Below are 22,191 nucleotides of genomic sequence, written 5' to 3'. Positions count from 1 at the left end.
AATTTTCTTCGTGAAAGGTTTTTGATGATGAATTCAGTAATTAAAATACATATAGGGCTCTTCAGATTTTTATTTTATCTTATGTCAATTTTGATACATTATTCAAAAAAGGTGTCCATTTCACTGCATTTTTAAAAATAAATTTATTTACTTATTTATTTTTGGCTGCGTTGGGTCTTTGTTGCTGTGCGCGGGCTTTTCTCTAGTTGTAGAGACTGGGGGCTACTCTTCGTTGCGGTACGCGGGCTTCTCATTGCGGTGGCCTCTCTTGTTGCGGAGCACAGGTTCTAGGTGCACGGGCTTCAGTAGTTGTGGCACGCAGGCTTCAGTAGTTGTGACTCACGGGCTCTAGAGCACAGGCTCAGTAGTTGTGGCGCACGGGCTCAGTTGCTCCGTGGCATGTGGGATCTTCCTGGACCAGAGCTCAAACCCTTGTCCCCTGCATTGGCAGGTGGATTCTTAACCACTGCACCACCAAGGAACTCCCTCACAGCATTGTTGAATTAAGTTGTTCATGAGGCCCTTTTATCTGCTGTATCCTTGGTAATGTCCCCTTCTTATTTCCTGATCTTTGTCATTTGTTTCTCTTTTTTCTTTTATTACTCTGGGAAGGGATTTAGCCATTTCATTAATCTTTTCAAAGAAACAACTTTTGGCTTTGTTTATTGTCTCTGTTGTTTTTTAAATTTCATTTACTTCTGTTTGTATCTTTGTTAATTCCTTCTTTCTATGGGCTTAAGTTGCTCTTATTTTCCAACTTTTAAGGTGGAAATTTATTGGCAAATTCTTTCTACAAAGGGTCTGAGAGGTTTTTCTGTCCTAACACCAAATACGTGTTTTAGTTGCCCTAAACCATGAGACTGGGGATTTCTCTAAGGCAAAATGTTGTGTAAACATGAATCTCACCCAGTGTAGTTCTCTTCTTTCAAGGGTCAAAGCTCTCAACTTTCTGTTTAATTTTGTTTCTCCTCTGATGTCTTCAAATAGTTGCATTTTATATTTTCTCTAAGTTTAGATCTGTCATTATTGTAGGAGGATTAGTCTGAGACAAATTCTTTCTGGTATCTTTCAATGCATATGTTATTCAACCTGACAGATAAAAATTGTGATGTCTTAATTTTGCATTCTTTGGCTAAATGTGGTTGGACACTTTTTAATAATTTTTGGTGATTTGTAGTCTTTCATTTATTAGTTGTCCTTTGCCAATTTTATTTGGGATGATAGGGTCTTTGTTGAGGACTTTTTTGTGTGTGTGTGGTACGCAGGCCTCTGACTGTTGTGGCCTCTCCCGTTGCGGAGCACAGGCTCCAGACGCGCAGGCTTAGCGGCCATGGCTCACGGGCCCAGCCGCTCCGCGGCATGTGGGATCTTCCAGGACCAGGGCACGAACCCATGTCCCCTGCATCAGCAGGCGGACTCTCAACCACTGCGCCACCAGGGAAGCCCTGTTGAGGACTTTTAAGAGATCTTTCTCAGTGCACGATATTTGTTGCAAATATTTTCACAATGTCATTTGCTTTTTAATTTTGTTTATTATGTTTTAATACACAGAATTATTAAGTAGCTACATTGAAAGTGCTTTTATATATGTAAGAGCTTTTACAATTTACTATTTTTATTGAAATACATTTTTAAATTTTTTGAATAATATTTCAACATTTATGTAGATAATATTTGCAGTCCTATTAATGAATTGTACGCTGCTAAATAATTGTATTATATTAAATCATTCTTTCTTTCCCATGGTCAACTTCATAGATTGTTGATTAAGCTTGCAGCTGAATTTTATTTGCTAGTATTTCATTTTTCACTTTACATGAATTTTTATATTTATAGCAGACTTTCCCAAAGGAACCCCACCCCCAAGAGATGCCTCAAGATAGAAATGGTTTTCTGGTTGGACAAATAAGATTGGGAAACACTGGAGGTTCTCTTCCTGCCCTTGTTAAGAATCACAATGCATATTTGCAAGTTAAAGGCTTTGAGAGGTTCTGCATTTAAAAATTATGTTGACCTTGGTGAACCAACTTTTTATCTAACTTTATGAAATAGTGGCATCTTTTTATGTAATTCCTAAGTAATATAGTTTGAAGAACATATGGTGAGTTATATTTGTCAAAATTACTTGGCAAGATTTCCAAATTTATAAGTTTCTAAAACTGAGTACATAATTTTGGAATTAATCATGCCTTAAACGTTCACAATATCTCAACAGCAAGAATGCCTGAGTCTGGAACCCCTTTTGGAGGTAATTCTTTTCTATTTTTAACATTTTTCCCAGGGATATCTATTTATGCATATTGCTTAGCTCTTTTGATGTCTACTTTGATAATTTATCTGTTTTCATTCAGATTTATTGGCATACAACAGTGCAAGTAATTCCTTGTCAATTTAAAAAATTGTCTTCATGTTTATTTTACTGCTTATATGATTTAAAGTTTTGTTTAATTGCTATTTCACCCCCTCCTTCTTTGTAGTAACTAGATTAGCCAGAGTCTGGTCTGTTGTGTTAGATTTTTCAAAGACCTAGCTCTTTAATTTACTTATCTCTTAGGTCTTAATCTGCTTATCAATTCTAATTTTTCTGTTTTTTTAATTTAATAATTTCTGCTATTATCTCCTCTGTTTTAATCTTCCTTGGAACTACTTTTAAAAAAACTCATTGACTTGAAGGCTTTGATATTTTTTTTTTCTTTGTTTGATAATGAAAGCATTTAAAGATGTGACTTTATCTTTGAGGACAGCTTTGTAGAAACCCATTTGTTGCTAGCAATTTCATTATTTTTCTGATATTCTAGAATTTAAGTAATATTTCTTTTTTCCTTTTTCCTCAAATGTTATGTTTACAGGAGTACTTTTTAATCACCAGTTGGTAAGGATTTTGAATTTAGACCTTTGTTAATAATTTCTAGTTTTAATCCTTCAAAATAAACTAATGTCATTGTACAATTTTAACTTTTTGAATATATTGAAGTATTTATTTTTTATTCACCTAGGAAATGTCCCTTTGGAAATCTTTCATTGATCACTTGAAGTATTATTTTTAATTACCTAAGTAATCATGATTACATTGTCATTGTAATAAAATATAATGTTATTATATTAGTATATACAAAATTGTATATAAATACATATAAACATAAAATACCCCTGACCTCCATCCTCAGTTCTAGTCTCCTAGTCTCCAGGAAAAAAAATCACTAGTACAGTTGGGGTGTTTTCTTTATTATACATTTCTATATGTTTGCATATAAATATATAATCTACAGAAATACACACTTTTGACTTCTGTATGCTTAAGCAGTTGTATGTATTGTCCTGTAGGCTAGCTTTTTCACTCACAGTATACTTTGCATATGTGCCCCATAAGCTTATTGAAGTCTGCTCTATTTTTCCAACTTCTACCACAATATTAATAGACAATAATTCCTTTAACCTTGTCCCTATCAATGGCCCTTTAGGCTGTTCCCAATTTTCCTCAGCTGTAAACAATGCTGCAGTGAACATCCTCATACATGCCTCCCTGTGCTCATGTGCTAGGTTTTCCTGGTAAACCTTTTTTAAGCATAGCAGACACACAGAAAAGGATGAAAATCATAAATACCAACTCAACATCCAGATCAAGACACGGAGCAGCACTCACCCCCAGAAACCTCTCTATGCCTCTTCTAGTCATCATGCCCCTGCCCAAGATGAACAGCCAGCTTGACCTCTAACAGCATGTATTCGATTCCGTTAGCCTGTTTCACACTTTAGATTATGGGCTCATTCAAAATGTACTATCCGCGTCTGACTCCTTTCACTCACTGTTTTGTTTGAAAGATCAACACACGTTGTTATGTGTCCTTGGAGTTCATGAATCTCACTGATACATAGCACACACTGGGTGAGCACGCCACACATTGCCCCTTCTACTCTTCTACTTTTGGTGGGCTTTCTGTTCACTTCCAGTTTGGGGTTATTATAAATGGTGCTGCTATGGTTGTTCTTTTTTTTTTTTTTTTGCCATGCACGCAGCTTGCAGGATCTTAGTTCCCTGACCAGGGATCGAACCTGTGCCCCCTGCAGTGGAAGCTCTGAGTCCTAACCACTGGACCGCAGAAGTCCCTCCTATGGTCATTCTTGATCAAGCCTTTTGGAAAAATATTTACCCATTTCTGGTAGATCTATAACTAGGAGTGAAAACATGGTATCAGGCACTAGAAATTTTGTCAAACATTTCCCCAAAGTTTTGTACCAATTTCCAAGCTAACCAGCAGCGTATGAGAATTCCAGTTGATTCACAGCCTTGTCAAAACATGGCATTTTTCATCTTTCCATTTAGCCATTCTGGTGGGTATAGTGCTATCTATGTTGGGTTTAATTTGTGTTTCTGTACCAACTGATGGCACTGAGCATGTCTTCATATATTTATTAGCCATTTGGATATCCTCTTTTTTGAGATGTCTAAATGGTCGACAAAAAAATTAATATACAATCTATAATAGGAATAGAAAAGAGTTTCATTTGTGCCAAACTGAGGACTATAGCCCAGAAGCCAGCTTCCCAGATTACTCTGAGAAACTGCTCTGGAGAAGAATAAGCCAGAATGACCTCCCCATACTCCAACATATGAAAATTTCTTTCATCACTTCCCCCTTTTGATCGTAAATCTTTTGATTTATGAAAAGCATTGATGATCAAAATATTTGTCCCTTACCTAATTAAACTTAAAAGCTTTTGCACAGCAAAGGAAACCATAAAAAAAGTGAAAATACAACCTACAGAATGGGAGAAAATATTTGCAAATGATGGGACCGACAAGGGATTAATTTCCAAAATATACAAACAGCTCATACAGCTCAATATCAAAAAAGCAAACAACCCAATCAAAAAATGGGCAGAAGACCTAGATAGACATTTCTCCAAAGAAGACATACTGATGGCCACCAGGCTCATGAAAAGATGCTCAACATTGCTAATTACTGGAGAAATGCAAATCAAAACTACAATGAGGTATCACCTCACACTGGTCAGAATGGCCATCATCCAAAAGTACAAATAATAAATGTTGGAGAAAAATAAATGCTGGAGAGGGCGTGGAATAAAGGGAACCCTCTTACATTGTTGGTGGGAATGTAAGTTGGTGCAGCCATATGGAGAACAGGATGGAGGTCCTTAAAAATAGAGCTACCATAAGATCATGCAATCCCACTCCTGGGCATATATCTGGAAAAGGTGAAAACTCTAATTCGAAAAGATACACGCACCCCAATGTTCATAGCAGCTCTATTTACAATAGCCAAGACGTGGAAGCAACCCAAATGTCCATCAACAGATGAATGGATAAAGAAGATGTGGTATAGATAGATAGATAGATAGATAGATGTACAAGGGAATGTTACTCAGCAATAAAAAGAATGAAACAATGCCATTTGCAGCAACGTGGATGGACATAGAGATTATCATACTAAGTGAAGTAAGTAGAGAAAGACAAATTTCATATGATACCACTTATATGTGGAATCCAAAAAAATGATACAAATAAACTTACTTATAAAGCAGGAATAGACTCACAGACATAGAAAACAAACTTATGGTTACCAAAGGGAGGGGAAAGGGGGGAGAGGGATAAATTAGGAGTTCGGGATGAGCAGATACACACCCCTGTATATAAAATAAAGAATAAGGACCTACTGTAGAGCACAGGGAACTATATTCAGTATCTTGTAATAACCTCTAATGGCAAAGAATCTGAAAAAATATATATTTACATATATAGAGAGAATGTATATTATGCATGTATACATATATAACGGAATCACTTTGCTGTACACCTGAAACTAAAACAACATTGTAAATCAACTATACTTCAATAAAAAGAAAAATTTGTCCCTTGATGCCAAGGTGGTTGCTACCTGGGTCCACCATGTCCCTTGGTGCTAGGTCTGCCCCTTTCTTTCTTTCTCTCTCTTTTTTTTTTTTTTTTGAATTGAATATAGTGGGCAAAAACAGAGGTATACACGCTGATGGGGAAGTATTTTATAGGCTGTACATATTATCAATCATAACAGATTGTTGCACAACCATTGTAATTCTGCTTTTAGCAGTAGGCTTAAAGCAAGCAGTGATACATGTCATGAGGAGCCTGATAGTTAGGAAAGGAGTGATAATACATATTGTGAAAATGATAATCATCGGTAAAGCAGAGAGGAAAAAAGTGTCTATTCCTGAGGGAAGCCAACAAAACAGATAATTTAAAGGGTCATTTTTTTTACATCTTGTAACCATTTTGCCCTTTGGGAAATTCTTTCTAGGTGTGTCTCAACTTATCCAGAGGTACGGATCTAAGTCAACAAATGTTATGAACAATAGCACAAGTACCTCCTTGTTCAGCCAGTAGACAACCTGAGGCAACCCTGTTATCTAACACTACTTGGGCTAAGAAATTTAGGGATGTTTGTTGTGCTACAATCTTTCCATTTATTTGACACATGGTGGCTGATAGATTTCTGAGCATATCTTTGTTTACATATATTCTTGCATTAGGAACCAAGATACCCAAAAGATTTTTGCCACCAGGTATGTTGGTATCTTGCTAACATGGATCTCTTAACTCTGTAATGAAGAGAGAAAGGAGGTTCATCTATCTGCTGACGTATAGACAATGGGAAACATAATGTCCTAATAAACATAAACCTTCTATTTGTCAGCTATTGAGACATTAATGTGCCCGTCCTTGGGAAGGTGTGTCAATTCCAATACCACATATGAAGACAAAACCTGGGGGAGCACAGGGGGTCCCTCCCAGAGTGCTATCACTGATAGCCTCGTGAGTTGGGAGTTTTGTCAACACAATTTTAAACTATGGATCACTCCTCTTGTAGGGTTTCCAGAAGTCAACTAGGTATTTGATGTAAGGGAGTTGCTGGCACAGTTTACTCACATTTTTCTCTTTAAGACTTTTCTCGATTAAGTAAGGGACAGATCGAGGGGCTCCTGGGGTAAGTCATGCTCCATCTCTAGGGACTGAGAACAGTGTCAGACAAGGGATGGACATATTAATGCGTTGAAGAATTTAAACCTGAAAGATTAGCTGAGAGAAGGTTGGTCTGGGTGAGTGGTCACGTTAGGAACATCTGAAAAGTCAGTGATAAGTATCATAAAGGGAGTATCCCAGTAGCTATACTTTATGACAACTTTACTAAAGAATTTTCTTTCCATCCTGAATATTGGGGCAAAAGTATAGCTAGAGGTAAAACAACTTTCAATTTTGATAGGGAGACAAACATTTGGTAAACAGTTTAATTGAACTAGTAGGATGGGTCTTAAACGGGCCTGGCCCAGATTCTTGGGTCAGCTGTCTACCACTGTTGTCATCTTCTTCTCATCCTGGCTTGATGGTTGTTTTAAGGTGAGTTTGAGGTTAGCAGTCCTCTCTTTAGACCAGTTCCATGCAGAGGCCCTGTTTCAGTGGGAAATATGAAGTCAAGAGTCAATTCTTTGCAGGGACTTCCCTGGCGGCCCCGTGGTTAAGACTTCATGCTTCCACTGCAGGGGGCCCGGGTTCAACCCTTGGTTGGGGAACTAAGATCCCACATGATGCACAGTGCGGCCAAAAAAGGAGTCAATTATTTTCCATTTCACTGTGCATGAGCTAGTTACGAGTGCCTAATAAGGGTCCTTCTATCTAGGTCAGAGAGAGTCTTTTAAATGATGTATTTCCCAGTCTGCATAATCTCCTGGGTGCAGGTCATGGGGCATCTGATCTTCATCCAAAGATACATTACTGCGGTCAGCTTCAGAAATAAACTTAGAACATCCTTTTAATAATTTGCTCAAACTTTACAACAATGTGACATAACAAAGAGACGTCTTGATTGTAGGTAGTAAATACAAAACTTCAGTATATAGAAAACCTCAATAGCCACAAAGGTATAGTCTTTTTTTTTAATATCAATTTATTTATTTATTTTCTTTTGGCTGCGTTGGGTCTTCGCCGCTGTGCGTGGGCCCTCTCTAGTTGTGGCGAGCAGGGGCCACTCTTCGCTGCGGTGCGCGGGCTTCTTACTGTGGTGGCTTCCCTTTGTTGCGGAGCACAGGTTCTATGCGTGTGGGCTTCAGTAGTTGTGGCACGCGGGCTCGGTAGTTGTGGCTCACAGGCTTAGTTGCTCCACGGCATGGGGGATCTTCCCGGACCAGGGCTCGAACCCGTGTCCCCTGCAGTGGCAGGCGGATTCTTAACCACTGCGCCACCAGGGAAGCCCTAAAGATATAGGATTGAAACTTAACTTTTCTCTCTGAATTATCTTTATTTTTACCAAATATAGTCAAATTAAGACTAATTCGTTTGCAAAATAACTCTGATTTCAGTAAAGTTAACATGATTATTTACGTAAGTGTAATTGATCCAATAGGCTTTTTAAAATTTGGTTTTGCTGGAACTTTTCATAAGGGATCTCAAACTGAACTTTTAAAAGGCCTCTCAAGGCCAGGAAAGCCATGCTATTAGATTCCGCCTGCAATACCTACAGATTTTGGTGGATCCCTCTCTTTTCAAGGTCCAACATATCTTGAGATTCTTATACCTGCCAGGAAGTGGCCTTCCCTATTCACCTGGAAAGGCCGCTGGGAACCTAGGAGTTTCCAAATTCTGGAGAGATCAGGTAGAGAGAAAAGATAAATGCTTCAAATCTACTTAAAAATGTATAATTTATTAAACTGCTGTAAGTCATAATTAGATTAAGGGGGAAAGGTTCCCTTACCTGGAAAACAAAGATGAAAAGCCAGTAACATTTCAGATAAAACGTCATAAAACTCATAATCATGTTTATCAGTTCATTCAATTCCATGTAATTATTTTTTGTTCTGCTTGAGTCCAGTTTTTCCATTAGTTTTGTTGACCTTGCCTGGTGGTTGAGGGTGATATTGATGGTGATAATTTCAAGAAGTTTCTGAGGTTTTTGTTAAGGCTTGCATGATTTGCCCAGTGACGTGGGTGCCTTGATCACTGGAGATTGTGGAAAGTACATCCCAAGTGGAAAACATATTTTCCAATCGTTTCTTTGTCATTGGAGGGCATCAGCCTTGCAGCCAGGGAAGGCTTTAACCCACCAAATAAAAAATAGTGTTTGCCAGGGAGCCAGGAAGAGCCAAGCGGCCGTCTTGGGTTTCCCATAGCCCCAACTATTTAATTCACAGTTATCGTTTACCCATTTAATTTCTGATTTAGGAGCAGACTGTTGCCATGTTAAAAGCACATCAGGATGGCAAAAGCCTGACAATGAGGGGTTAATCTTTTGTAGAAGCAGAATGGACTTTATCTACATGTGCCACGATCTTTACAGATTCTGTTGTTGCCTTGGCATGAAAGTCAGCTAGGGCATTTCCCTAATACTTGGGTTTAGTCCCTTTAGTGGGAGCCTCAATTTTGATGACAGATAACATTTTACGTCAGGACGTATAAGATTCCCAAGAATTTCATATCATATCATTTCATTTTCTTTCTCTCTTTTTTTTTTTAGCCACACCACACAGCATGCAAAACTTCCCGGACCAGGATCATACCCACACCCCACACAGTGGAAGCGTGGAGTCTCAACCACTGGACCACTAGGGAAGTCCTCATATCATTTCATATCACTGATATCGACATAATGTAAAGAAAGTTTAATGTTACCTTTTGTTTGACAATGCTTCCCATGTAACATATATCCAAAGAAGCATAATTAGTTCAATATCTCTGAGATGCTTTAGGACAATATCACTTTCTTTTCCCTTAACAAAATGCATTTCCATTCTTCATACCTTATTTTACTAAAAACATACATCTTATTATTTTCCTTGAATACTGAAATGTTTCTCTTATTATTTCTAGAGGATCTATTTACATATATATTATAATTTTTAACCCTTTAGAAACTTAATTTCTAGCAAAAACCAAGTATCAGCAGTTGTGAACTGTTTGTCATTTTCAGAATTTCCTGATTGGCAAACGTATGAACATACTCCATAACCTCTAGAAACATACATTTTCTAACAGCATAATTTCTTTTCTCAATGTGGTACAAGCCATGTGTCCAATAAACCCAAACATCTTTAATTTTTCTCTAATAAGAAGACAAAGTAGGTAAATTTAGATGCTTAGCAATTAATGTTTAGTATTTTTATCTTAATTGGAAATCATCTGGATATTCAGTAAATTCCTATCATTTAATTTAATTTAGCAAAACTCTAAAGTTTTAAGTTACCAAAAATCCGGAGAAACAATTTTTAGGTAGACATACCATAGGACATAATCATTTTTAAAGAGTTCATCTAAAGAACTTTTACCCCATTTATCTCTATTTCATTATTTTTGGAAATATCATCCTACCAAGTTAACTTTCCTGTTGACAAATTTTATAACAGAGATAACACAAACTTAGTGACTTTTAGGAAACCTAGGTACCAAATAAAAGTATTATACCTAATGTTGATGGCTCTAAAGACAAGTTCGTGTATTAATCAAACCAACAACCTACACTTGTTTTCATTTATTAAAGACTAATCCTAGATCACTTGGTCCTTTAAAAATTTGGCTTAATTTTTGTTACATTTGGAAATATTTGATTTGTAAGCACTTACTTCTAAGTCAATTAAATGGAGCTCTTTTACAAAGTAATTTTTTTTTTTTTTTTTTTTTGCAGTACATGGGCCTCTCACTGTTGTGGCCTCTCCCGTTGCGGAGTACAGGCTCTGCCGGACGCGCAGGCTCAGGGGCCATGGCTCACGGGCCTAGCCACTCCGCGGCATGTGGGATCTTCCCGGACCGGAGCACGAACCCGTGTCCCCTGCATCGGCAGGCGGACTCTCAACCACTGCGCCACCAGGGAAGCCCTACAAATTAATTTTGATAAGACCATCTGGAGGTAGAAACATGTCGCATTTATAACATACACACAGACATATATACATCCTGATAGACACAGACAAGAAATCTCATAGTTTTCCTGCTTGAGTTTTAAAAGGTCTTTTTTTCCCTTTTTCTTCTGGTTTTATGTTCTACTAATTGCACCAAGGCTGTGGTCTCAGGCAATGTGGGCTGTGTTTTCATTTCAAGGACATGATGAGAGTTATAACTTCAAGCTTTCTCCTAGGAGTACTCTTGTTCTCTAGGGGTCAGAATTTTGAAAAGATGTTTTTATCAAGCCAGCTTCTTTAATTGTACATGCAAAAATCAGTTTTGGAATGTCAGTAAAGTTTCCTCCTGGCCTTTTTAGGGTTAGAAAAGTACTTGCAAGTATTGGTTCTGTACCTGTTGTAGAAGCCAGCCGGAGTTCCAGTGGGTGGCTGCCTGTCTGGGAGCTGGTACGATTTAGAAGCATAATTTCCCACTTTCTTTTAGTTTTGTTTTATCATACGGTAAAAATCTTTCTAATTTTTTTTTTTTTTTTTTTGCGGTATGCGGGCCTCTCACTGTTGTGGCCACTCCCGCTGCAGAGCACAGGCTCCGGACGCGCAGGCTCAGCGGCCATGGCTCACGGGCCCAGCCGCTCCACGGCATGTGGGATCTTCCCAGACCGGGGCACGAACCCGTATCCCCTGCATCGGCAGGCGGACTCCCAACCACTGCGCCACCAGGGAAGCCCAATCTTTCTAATTTTAAGCAACATTAAAAAAAAAAAAAAAAAGGATCAGCTAACCCAATTTCTCCAAAATTCCTTCCAGACCTTCCTGCCTAGAATTTCTCCCTAGGTCCCTTTCACCTAGGAAATGTCCCTGTACCCCCTTAAGACACCAAGTCTTAAGATAACGGCTCAGATAAAAGTAGTGGACCATCACTAAATACAAGGATATCCAGATATCAGGAAAAACTCACCAAACAATCTGAAGGGTACTGTGAAGCTGCAGGGGCTCAAGGGACCATGGTTGGTACTAAGCACTAGTCCAAAGTAGACTCCAGGTGACCTCCGGTGGGTTTTTCTGATATCCTGCCAACTACACCAAGCAATGATGATGAAAGTGATCAATAAACAATCTATAATAGGAATAGAAGACTTTCATTTGAGCCAAATTGAGGACTATAACTCAGAAGCCAACTTCCCAGATTACTCTGAGAAACTGCTCCAGAGAAGCATGGTTTTCAGCATAGTTTTATGTGTTGTCATAACGAAGAACATCAAACAAGTCAAGGATACATTTCTTCAAGGTTTCAAAAAAACCACAGATCAGCACGTACACAGTGAGTCAGCATGGCCTTGGCACCTGGGGAGGGAGTCTTGTTATCAAAAGTGGACCAGCATTGGCATCCCAGGAAGAGAGACGTTTAATCTTTATTTTTTATTTATTTTTTTTTTTTTGCGGTACACGGGCCTCTCACTGTTGTGGCCTCTCCCATTGCAGAGCACAGGCTCCGGACGCACAGGCCCAGCGGCCATGGCTCACGGGTCCAGCCGCTCCGCGGCATGCAGGATCCTCCCGGACCGAGGCACGAACCCGTGCCCCCTGCATCGGCAGGTGGACTCTTAACCACTGTGCCACCAGGGAAGCCCTAATCTTTGTTTTTAACATGGACATTCTTTACTTCTGGTCAATGCACCCTTTTTTAAAATAATTAAATCAGGTGTACAATGTATGTTGGATAGGCCACAAAAAGGCTGTTCTAGTCAGCATAAAATTCAAGTTAACTCATGTATAAGCCAGAATGACTTCCCATACCTCAATATATGAAAAGTCTTCTGTTCACTTTCACATTGGGCCATCTGCCTTTCTCTTAATGATGTACAGAAGTTTTAATAGAGTCTGGATACAATTCTTTGTCACATATATGTTGCAAACAGCATCTTCCATTCTGTGGTGTGCCTCTTAATTCTCTTAATGGTGTCTTTTGATGAGCAGGAATTTTTAATTTTCATATGGTCCAGTTTCTCAATTTTTCAGTGGTTAGTGCTTTTGTATTTTCTATTTAAGGAATATTTATTTACTCCAAGTTACAATGCTTTGCTCCTGTACTTTTCTCTAAATTTTTTTTTCCATCCACATTTAGATCTGCTATCCACCTGGAATTGATTTCTTTTTTTTAATGGTGTGAAGCAGGGATAAAAATGGATTTTTAAAAATATAAATAACCGGGCTTCCCTGGTGGCGCAGTGGTTGAGAGTCTGCCTGCCGTTGCAGGGGACACGGGTTCGTGCCCCAGTCTGGGAAGATCCCACATACCGTGGAGCGGCTAGGCCCGTGAGCTATGGCTGCTGAGCCTGCGCGTCCGGAGCCTGTGCTCTGCAACGGGGGAGGCCACAACAGTGAGAGGCCCGCGTACCGCAAAAAAAAAAAAAAAAAAAAAAAAAAAAAAAAAAAAAAAAAAATATATATATATATATATATATATATATATATATATATATATAAAAATAACCACTTGATCTAGTAGCATTTATTGTAAAGGCTGCCACTCCCCTATTCAGTGAGCTTTGCAGGCAATTGTTTAGATGGAGGTCTCTTTCTGACTCTCCAGTTTGGTACAGTGGTAAATTAATCCTTCCTCATGCTAAATGCATGCTATAGTATCTTCTGTAGCTTTACAATATGGTCATGATATTTGATAGAGCAAATCCTTCAGTTCTGTTCTTTTTCAAGATTGGTTTAACCTTCTCAATTTATGAAAAAAAAAAAACTTTTATTTTGATCAGAATTTGTATTGATTCTACATTATTGTGAGAATTGACATAAAAATGTCAATAGTCTTCCAATCTCTGAACATAGTATTTTCCCCATTTATTTAGGTCTTTGTTAATTTCTTTTAAAAGTATTTTGTAATTTTCAGTGCAGAAGTCTTATACATCTTTTGTTACAAAAGTAACAAGGGCCTTATCTAAGTGTTAGATCTTTTTAATGCTATTGTAAAGAATGTGGCTTTTAAATTTTTATTTGCCAAAATATTGTTGCTGATATATAAAAATAAAATTGGTGATCTTGCTCAATTCACTTCTTAATTCTAAGCTTGTATGGTTAGATTAATTTGGCCTTTCTATGTACTGGTCATGGCAAATAATGACTGTTTGATTTCTTTCTTTCCTATCTTTTCATTTATTTTTCTTGCTTGAATGCGTTTGCTACAGAGTACAATATTATGTTGAATAGAAAAATTTTTTAACATCTTTATCGGAGTGTAATTGCTTTACAATGTTGTGTTAGTTTCTGCTGTATAACAAAGTGAATCAACTACATGTATCCATATATCCCCATATCCCCTCCTTCTTGTGTCTCCCTCCCACCCTCCCTATCCCACCCCTCTAGGTAGTGAATAGAAATATTGATGCTGTGTATCTTGTCCCACTCCTACTCTCATGTTTACTCTGTTTTTAGTATAGTCTTCTTATCAGTTTAAGGAAAATCAATCAAATCTATTCCAAATTACTGAGTTTTTTCATGAATGCATATTGTTGGAGTTTATTAAATCCTGCATGTATTGAGATGATCTCCTGATGTCTCTCTTTTATATGTTAGAATTTGAAATATATTAACGGATTTTGCATTCCTAGCATAAACCTCATATGATTCCAATATATGATTATTATTATATATCACTGGATCCAATTTGCCAATAGTTTCCCACGTATGTTCACGAAGGAAATTGGTCTGTCATTTTCCTTTCTCCTACTGTCCATGTGAGGTTTTGATAGGAAGGCCATACTAGCCTCAAAAAATGAGTTTGGATGTGTTTTTTCCCTCTTCTATTCCCTAGATTGGTTTGTGTAAGACCAGTGTTATTTCTCCCTTAAATTTCTAAAAAAATACCAATGTAACCATTTGAGACATGGGTTGTCTTGGTGAGAAACATTTTAATAATGGATACAATTATTTAATAAATATCAAACTATTCAGATCAAATAGCATCTGTCAATTTTGATAAGTTGTGTTTTGGAGGATGGATTTGCCCATTGAATCCAAATCATGAAATTAACTTGAAGTTATTTATAGTATCCTCTCATCTTATTAGCATCTTTTTATTCCTAATATTATTTCCTTATGTTTTCTCTCCTCTTTTTCCCTCTTGATCACATTTGCTGGATGTATATTCATTTTATTAATCTTTTAAAGATACAAATTTTGGCTTCATGGATTTTCTCTGATGTATGTATGTTTTCTATTTCATTGATTTCTTGTCATATCTTTATTCTTTCTTTCCTTCTGCTTTCACTAGGCTGGCCTTTTTTCCAGCTTCTTGACATAGAAGCTTAGATAATTGATTTTCAGCTTTCTTTCTTTTTAAATATATACATGTTTGGCTATAAATTTCCCTCCGAACACTGCTTTAACTATATTCTTCTACTTTGATATGTTACATCTCCAGTAGCAATCAGTTCATACTGTTTTCTCATTTCCTTTGATTTCTTCTGTGATCTGTGATTTAGAGGTATGTGGCTTAATTTCCAAGTGGTTGGGGATTTTCCAGTTGTATTTATGTTTTCTTTTCTTTATTTATCTTTTTTAAAAATTTATTTTGTTTCCTCTGTCTTTTTTTTTTTTTTTTTTTTCTATTTATGTTTTTATTTCCAGCTTAGTTCCACTGCGGCCCGGGAACATGCTTCTGAGTGATTTCAGTCCCTTGAAATGTGCTGAGACTTGTTCTGTGGGCTGGGACATGGCAATATCAGTGAACATCCTGTGTGCTAATGACAAGACGTGAGCCTGGCTGTAGGCGGGTGCAGTGGTCTGGATCACCTGTCAATTAGGTCAGGTCTGTCCATGGTGCTGTTCAGAACTTCGATCTCCTTTCTGATTTTTTGTCTGTCCAGTAAATCAGCCATCGAGAGAGGTGGGTTAAATCTCCCTCTATGGTTTTGGATTTCTCTCCTCTTTTAGTTTGGTCATTTTTCGTTTCCTATTTTTTATGTTATTGATGCTTATCTAGGGTTGTACCATCTTCCTGAAGGATTGATCCCCTCAGCGTCAGAGGAGCCTGTGTTCCTCTCCAGCAAAACATCTTGCCCTAGCATCAGCTTTGTCTAACAACCACAGGACTCCACAGGCTGTCTTCTGGTTGTGCTTGCAATTCTTCCTTTTCCTTTGTTGTTGTTTTTGTTTTTTTTTTTTTGCGTTACGCGGGCCTCTCACTGTTGTGGCCTCTCCCGTTGTGGCGCACAGGATCCGGACGCGCAGGCTCAGCGGCCATGGCTCACGGGCCCAGCCGCTCCGCGGCATGTGGGATCCCCCTGGGCCGGGGCACGAACCCGTGTCCCCCTCATCGGCAGGCGGACTCCCAACCACTGCGCCACCAGGGAAGCCCTCCTTTGTTTTTTCTTTCAACATTTTTGTGCTCTTCTATCGACGGAGTGTCTACTTTAAGTGGTTTATAATAGGGTTTTATTTTTTGCATGAAGTCTGACATTACTAGTTTTTCACTCGATTATTCAGCTCATTCTATGTAAGGTAATTTTCTGTATTTTCGGTTTATTGTCTGTTGTCTGGTTTCCTATTTGTCCATCTGATTTATGTTCCATTTTCCTCTCACTTCTTGCCTCCTTTTCGATTAGTGGAATATTTGTCTTATCCTGTTTTCCCTCTCTAACTCACAAGTTATACATTGCTTTACTATTTTTAGGTGGTTATCCTAGCGATTTCAACATTCATCCTTGACTAATTCATGACAGTTCAATATGAATTGAGGCTTTGCCAATTTCCTGTTCTGCTAGCTCTTTGGAAGACTTTAACTCCATCACTCTCCCTGTCTTTTGCTTTATTGTTGTACTGCATTAATTCAACGTGTACTTTACATGCCAGAGTCCATTACCACAAATGCCTGCTTATATTTACCCAAGTTTTACCTTTTTCTTTGCTCTTCGTTTTTCCTGATAGCTCCACGTTTCTGCTGGGAGTATTTTCTTTGCATCTAAAGAACTTATTTTAGAATTTCTTTCTTTCTTTTTGGCCGTGCCATGCAGCATGCGGGATCTTAGCTCCCCAACCAGGGATCGGACCTGCAGCCCCTGCAGTGGAAGCGTGGAGTCTTAACCACTGGTCCACCAGGAAAGTCCCTCATTTTAGAATTTCTTTAGTTCAAGTCTTGTGGTCTTGAATTCTCTCAGTATTTCTTTGCCTGAAATGTCTTCATTTTTGAAGTGTATTTTTGCCAACGTAGAATTCTAGGTTGGCAGTTCTTTTTTTATTTCAGCTCTTCAAAACTGTCATTCCACCGTCTTCTAACTTCCTTCGTTTGTGGTGAGAACTCAGCTCTCAATCTTATTTTTGCTTTTTTAAAGATAATGCATCATTTTTCTCTGGCCAGTTTTCCCTTTTTCTCTCGTTTCCCACAGTTTTACCTTGATGGGTCAAGGCGTGGTTTCCTTTGTATTTATCCTGCTTGGGGCTTGCAGAGATTCTTTAAATCTGTGGGCTGGTGCCTTTCATTGGTCTTACAAAGTTCTCAATCATTTCTCCAAATGTGGCTTTGTCCCCTTCTCCCTCTACTTCCGGGGCTACAATTCACACAGGATAGATGTTTCCACTGAATGCCTCGTGTCTTTCTTCTTTGCTTTTTTTCCCCATCTGCTTTAGTTTGGACATTTCTATTCACCTTTCATTCAGTTCCTTAACCCAGAATTCTGCTGTATCTAAAATGCTGTTGCTTTGATTGCTTGATTTTAGGTCTTTTCCAGTTTTAGAATTTCCATTTAGGTCCTTTTATAGATTCTATTTCTTTGATCAATTCTTTTTTTCTCATCTGTTTCCCCCATCATTTCCACTATTTTCTTGAACATACATATCAGAGTTATTTTTAAATCCTTATCTGCGAATACCAATAGCTCAGTCACCTGATTCTGTTCTTACTGCTTTTTTTCCTTCTTGATTTTCAGTCCTGTTTTGGTTTTCCTCGTATACTTAGTTACTTTTTAATTGCTCGCTGGGCATGATGCACAGACACAATCTGAGGAAGGCAGATTGGTGTCTTCCACCAGAAAACATTCACCGTCACTCTGACCGGCAGAGAGGATAGGCACTGACCACCCAGGTCCAGTGACCTGAGCCGAGGCTCACCTCTGCTTCCAGAACATAGCCCTTTAGGGAGTTCAAAGGTGAGCCTGTGGGCTCCTGGGAGCCTCCCACCCCGGGGGTCTCTATCCTTTCAGCACTGATTGTCTCCAGGACATTCTGCTCTGTGTTCAGAGGTTTTAAGACCATATTCTAGCTTTCCACTCTGGGCAGCTTCAGAACTTCAAACCGTCTTGTTGGCCGTGTGTTCAAACTCCTCAAGTCTCTGAATCTCTCTTCTGAATCTTCTTGATCCCTTTTCCCCAGAGCTGCTGCTCTGCGCCTCTAACGAGGTCCAGAATCGCAAAGGCCCCCAGGAGAAACTCGGCTGAAGCTCTTCATCTCATCCCTCGGAGGGTCTCCCCTCTCGGGAATTTTAGTCCCTCTTGTCCTCGTTGCTCCCACGGCTCTCTGATCCCTTTTGACAGATTACTTTTGTTTTATCCAGCTTTCCTATTTGCTCTCAGCCTGGAATGTTAGTCGACTGCTCAGAAGGAGAATTGCACTGGGTATTTTTAAGAGCAATTGCTAAGAAGTAGATTGGTTGAGTCATGTTTTATGAGCATTTCCCATTTTAACAGGAACTATCCCATCATCCCCAGATTAGGCGTGAAGGGCTGGGCTCTGCCGGTGACAAACAGCCCCCAGATCTCAGGGGCTGTGACGGCAAAGGCTTGTTCTTCGCCTGTGCTTCCCGTCCACTGTGCCTGGCTCACCCTGCTCCTCGTTCTCCCCACGGTGGGAGCCAGCAGGATGCAGCGGCCTCTCTCTGGGTCACCGCTGGTCATCGTGGCTGAGGAAAGGCAAGCACAGTGGACCCCACGCTGGCCCTTAGAGCCTCTGCAGGGAGACGACACACGTCACTTCTGCCCACCTGTCACTGATCAGAACAAGTCACATGGCCAGGCGGGAGAGTGGATGTCTGTGATCAGCACTTTGGTCTACACCACCTCCCAAAGAGGGGGCATTTTTTCTTCATTTTCTCACCACATTTGACACTTAAATACTTTCAATCTTGCTCATCTGGTAATCAAACAATAACACATTTCTTAAACATTTGTAAATATTTCCCTAATGAATGAGATTGGGTGACTGTTCAGGTGTTTCTTGTTTTCCATCAACTTACGGAAAAGTAAGCTGGATTTTACGACTGTGGTGTAAATTTTACATAGAACATATTTATAAATTCTTCGTTAGTAATGATGAGTCATACCCTTGGTATTCTTACTTATTTTTGTACACTTGATCTGGAGTACATTAATGCTGCTAGGCTGAATTTCCCATCACCCCGGGCCTTGTTGGTTTCCTTATATAGGTAGCAGTTGTTCTTTATCTATTTGGATATTAGATGTTGAACACATAAAGGCTCAAGCTCATTACAGCTTTACCAGGTACAATATCTCTTTTTAACGTATATTGGTCTCTTTTTTTTTTTTGAGTGATTTGTGCTTTGAATTATTTTCTTTTTTATAACTTTATTTATTTATTTTTGGCTGCATTGGGTCTTTTTTTTTAACATCTTTATTGGAGTATAATTGCTTTACAATGTTGTGTTAGTTTCTGCTGTATCACAAAGTGAGTCAGCTATACATATACATATATCCCCATATCTCCTCCCTCTGGAGTCTCCCTCCCACCCTCCCTATCCCACCCCTCTAGGTGGTCACAAGTCACCGAGCTGATCTCCCTGTGCTGTGTGGCTGCTTCCCACTAGGTATCTATTTTACGTTTGGTAGTGTATATATGTCCATGCCACTCTCTCACTTTGTCCCAGCTTACCCTTCCCCCTCCCTGTGTCCTCAAGTGCTGTGTTGGGTCTTCATTGCTGCACGTGGGCTTCCTCTAGTTGCGGTGAGCGGGGGCTATTCTTCGTTGCGGTGCGCGGGCTTCTCATTGTGGTGGCTTCTCTTGTTGCGGAGCACGGGCTCTAGGCGCGCGGGCTCAGTAGTTGTGGTGCACGGGCTTAGTTGCTCCGTGGCACGTGGGATCTTCCCGGACCAGGGTTCGAACACATGTCCCCGGCATTGGCAGGCGGATTCTTAACCACTGCACCACCAGGGAAGCCCCTTTGAATTATTTTTGATGATAATATAACTCCTCTGTTCTTCTTGTGCAAACACGTCCCTCAGTGCTTTGTTTTTAAACCGTATATCACAATGTATTAGGTGTCTCAGGATGGGACTCTACTTTTCAATGTGACCTGAATCCCCGTCCTGTCTCCGTCCAGCGGATGCTCTCGGTCACCCCCGCCTGCACCCCCGCACCCGCCCTGTGGACTCCTGCCCCACGAGCTCCCTCTTTCTGGCTGTGTCTTTAATGCCTCCTTCACCGGTTGGTTTTTACCCTCAAGTCACAGACCAGCTGAGCCGTTTGCCTCTGAAAGGGGAGAAGCCCTTTGTGACCCCACATCCTCCTCCCACTATTAGCTAACCCTTCTCGCCCCCTGCCCTCTTCCTCCCACATGGGCCTGCCTCTCCCCTCCCACCCACGCCAGCAGTGCTCATCCCTGACCTCCTGGTCCCCAGAACCAGCCGCCCGTGGTCCTCCCCGCATAGGGCCTCTGTGCCGGCTGGTGCAGCCCGTCCCTGTCCCAGTGTCACAGAGTCACATGTCTGTGTTTCTTTCCTGACACTCCTTCTGTCAGCCACTTCTTTTGCATGATCTCCAGCATCCTCTGTGGCTCCCTCCTTCCTCTCACTGGTCACCAGTGGCCCCTGCTGGGCCAGGGATCTTCCTTTCCTGTTCCACACAGTGGCCCAGAGCTGCCTTGTGGCTGCCATTCCTGGGTCCCCATCACCCTGCACAGAATCTCAGACGCACTGGGCATGACCCACCCTCCAGGGGGCGTGCCCATCTCCATCCCTGTGATCCCACAGCTCAGCCACCCGCTGACCCCTGCTGGACCTGCGGCCTGCGAAGACAGGCAGGTGGCCTCGGCCGCTGGCCGTGTGGCACAGGGCAGCATGTCGGACTTTGGCCACGGCCTTTGGTTTGAACCGTGGCTTCCCCCTTCAGGACCCCAGGACCTTCGGCCACTTAACCCCCAGCTCCTTTCTTTCGTTGACAGGATAGAATTCACATCCTCCTCACTGACACTCACTGTGAATGCCCAGGGGTGGGGTGCCCCGTCAGGGCCTGTCATCATTTTTTATGTTATCATTATTGAGACGCCAGTGGCTAGAAGAGATTAGGGCTCAGCAAGCAGAGGCTGGACAGGCTATTTTGAGTATGTCTATTTTGCTTCACTCCTCTCTGGAGAACCACCTGGGCGACGTATCTCCTGAGTCCTCACACAGCTTGCCTTTTGTCTGTGCCCGTGAGTGACACCTAGGCTGACACAGAATTCTTGGCGGCCACCTCTTCTGTCAGCGTGGCAGCCACCATGAGGGCTGTGTCTTTAGGGCTAATTATCTTGGTCACATTCCTTAGATAAGGAGCCTGTTCTCTGACAGCTGAGAGTGGAAAGCCATGGTGATGTGTGTGGAGACACCACGGCCCCCCCATGAGACCGGGGACTCGAGGGCGCCTCTGTTGCCTGGGAGATGGATGAGGAGCCCCAGCAGCGGGGACACTGGAGCCAAGGCCTGGACCACAGCGCATGGAAGGGTGGCTGCCTGGAGCAGCGGGGGCGGGGTCCCTGCAGGGGACAGCTGGGTCTTCGTGTATCTGTGTTCTCACATCGCCCTCCCCAACCCTGCCTGCCAAGCCAGGGGTCTCGCCAGGCCCCAGGAGTGAGTTCCTTTCCAGCAAGTTTGTGTCTGGGAGTTGGTGGGAGTCACCTCAGGCCGGCCCCGAATGTCCAGGACCCAGGGGGGTTGACTGAGCATCCTGCATGGGCCACGTGCTCTGAGCAGGGGCTTGTAGAGAAAAATCTGGGGCCAGGCCAGGTCCGGTGACTGTGGATCTTAGACGTCATTTTAGACCAAGCTCAGAGTAGACCCCAAGCCAGGGAGGCGGGTGGGCAAAGGATTTCCAAAGAAGGTTCCCCCCAGGGAGACGATGAGGCCGGAGCTGCCAGGACACTTCAGGCCTGGACTGATCCCACAGGAGCTCTAGAGGGTGAGCTTCCCCTCGGGGTTCACAGACAGGAGGGTGAGAATCGAGGTTCCCACTCCCCAAGGCCAGGCTCCAGCTGGTGACTCGGCCCATCGGTGAGGAAGCCCTACAGCCAGCATGGGTTCCAGGGAGGGAAAGAGACTT

The sequence above is a fragment of the Hyperoodon ampullatus genome (genome assembly GCF_949752795.1).
Source record: "Hyperoodon ampullatus genome assembly, chromosome: 3".
Classification (NCBI taxonomy): domain Eukaryota; kingdom Metazoa; phylum Chordata; class Mammalia; order Artiodactyla; family Ziphiidae; genus Hyperoodon; species Hyperoodon ampullatus.
The sequence above is the reverse complement of the archived record's forward strand: the minus strand, read 5'-3'. Positions refer to the sequence as shown.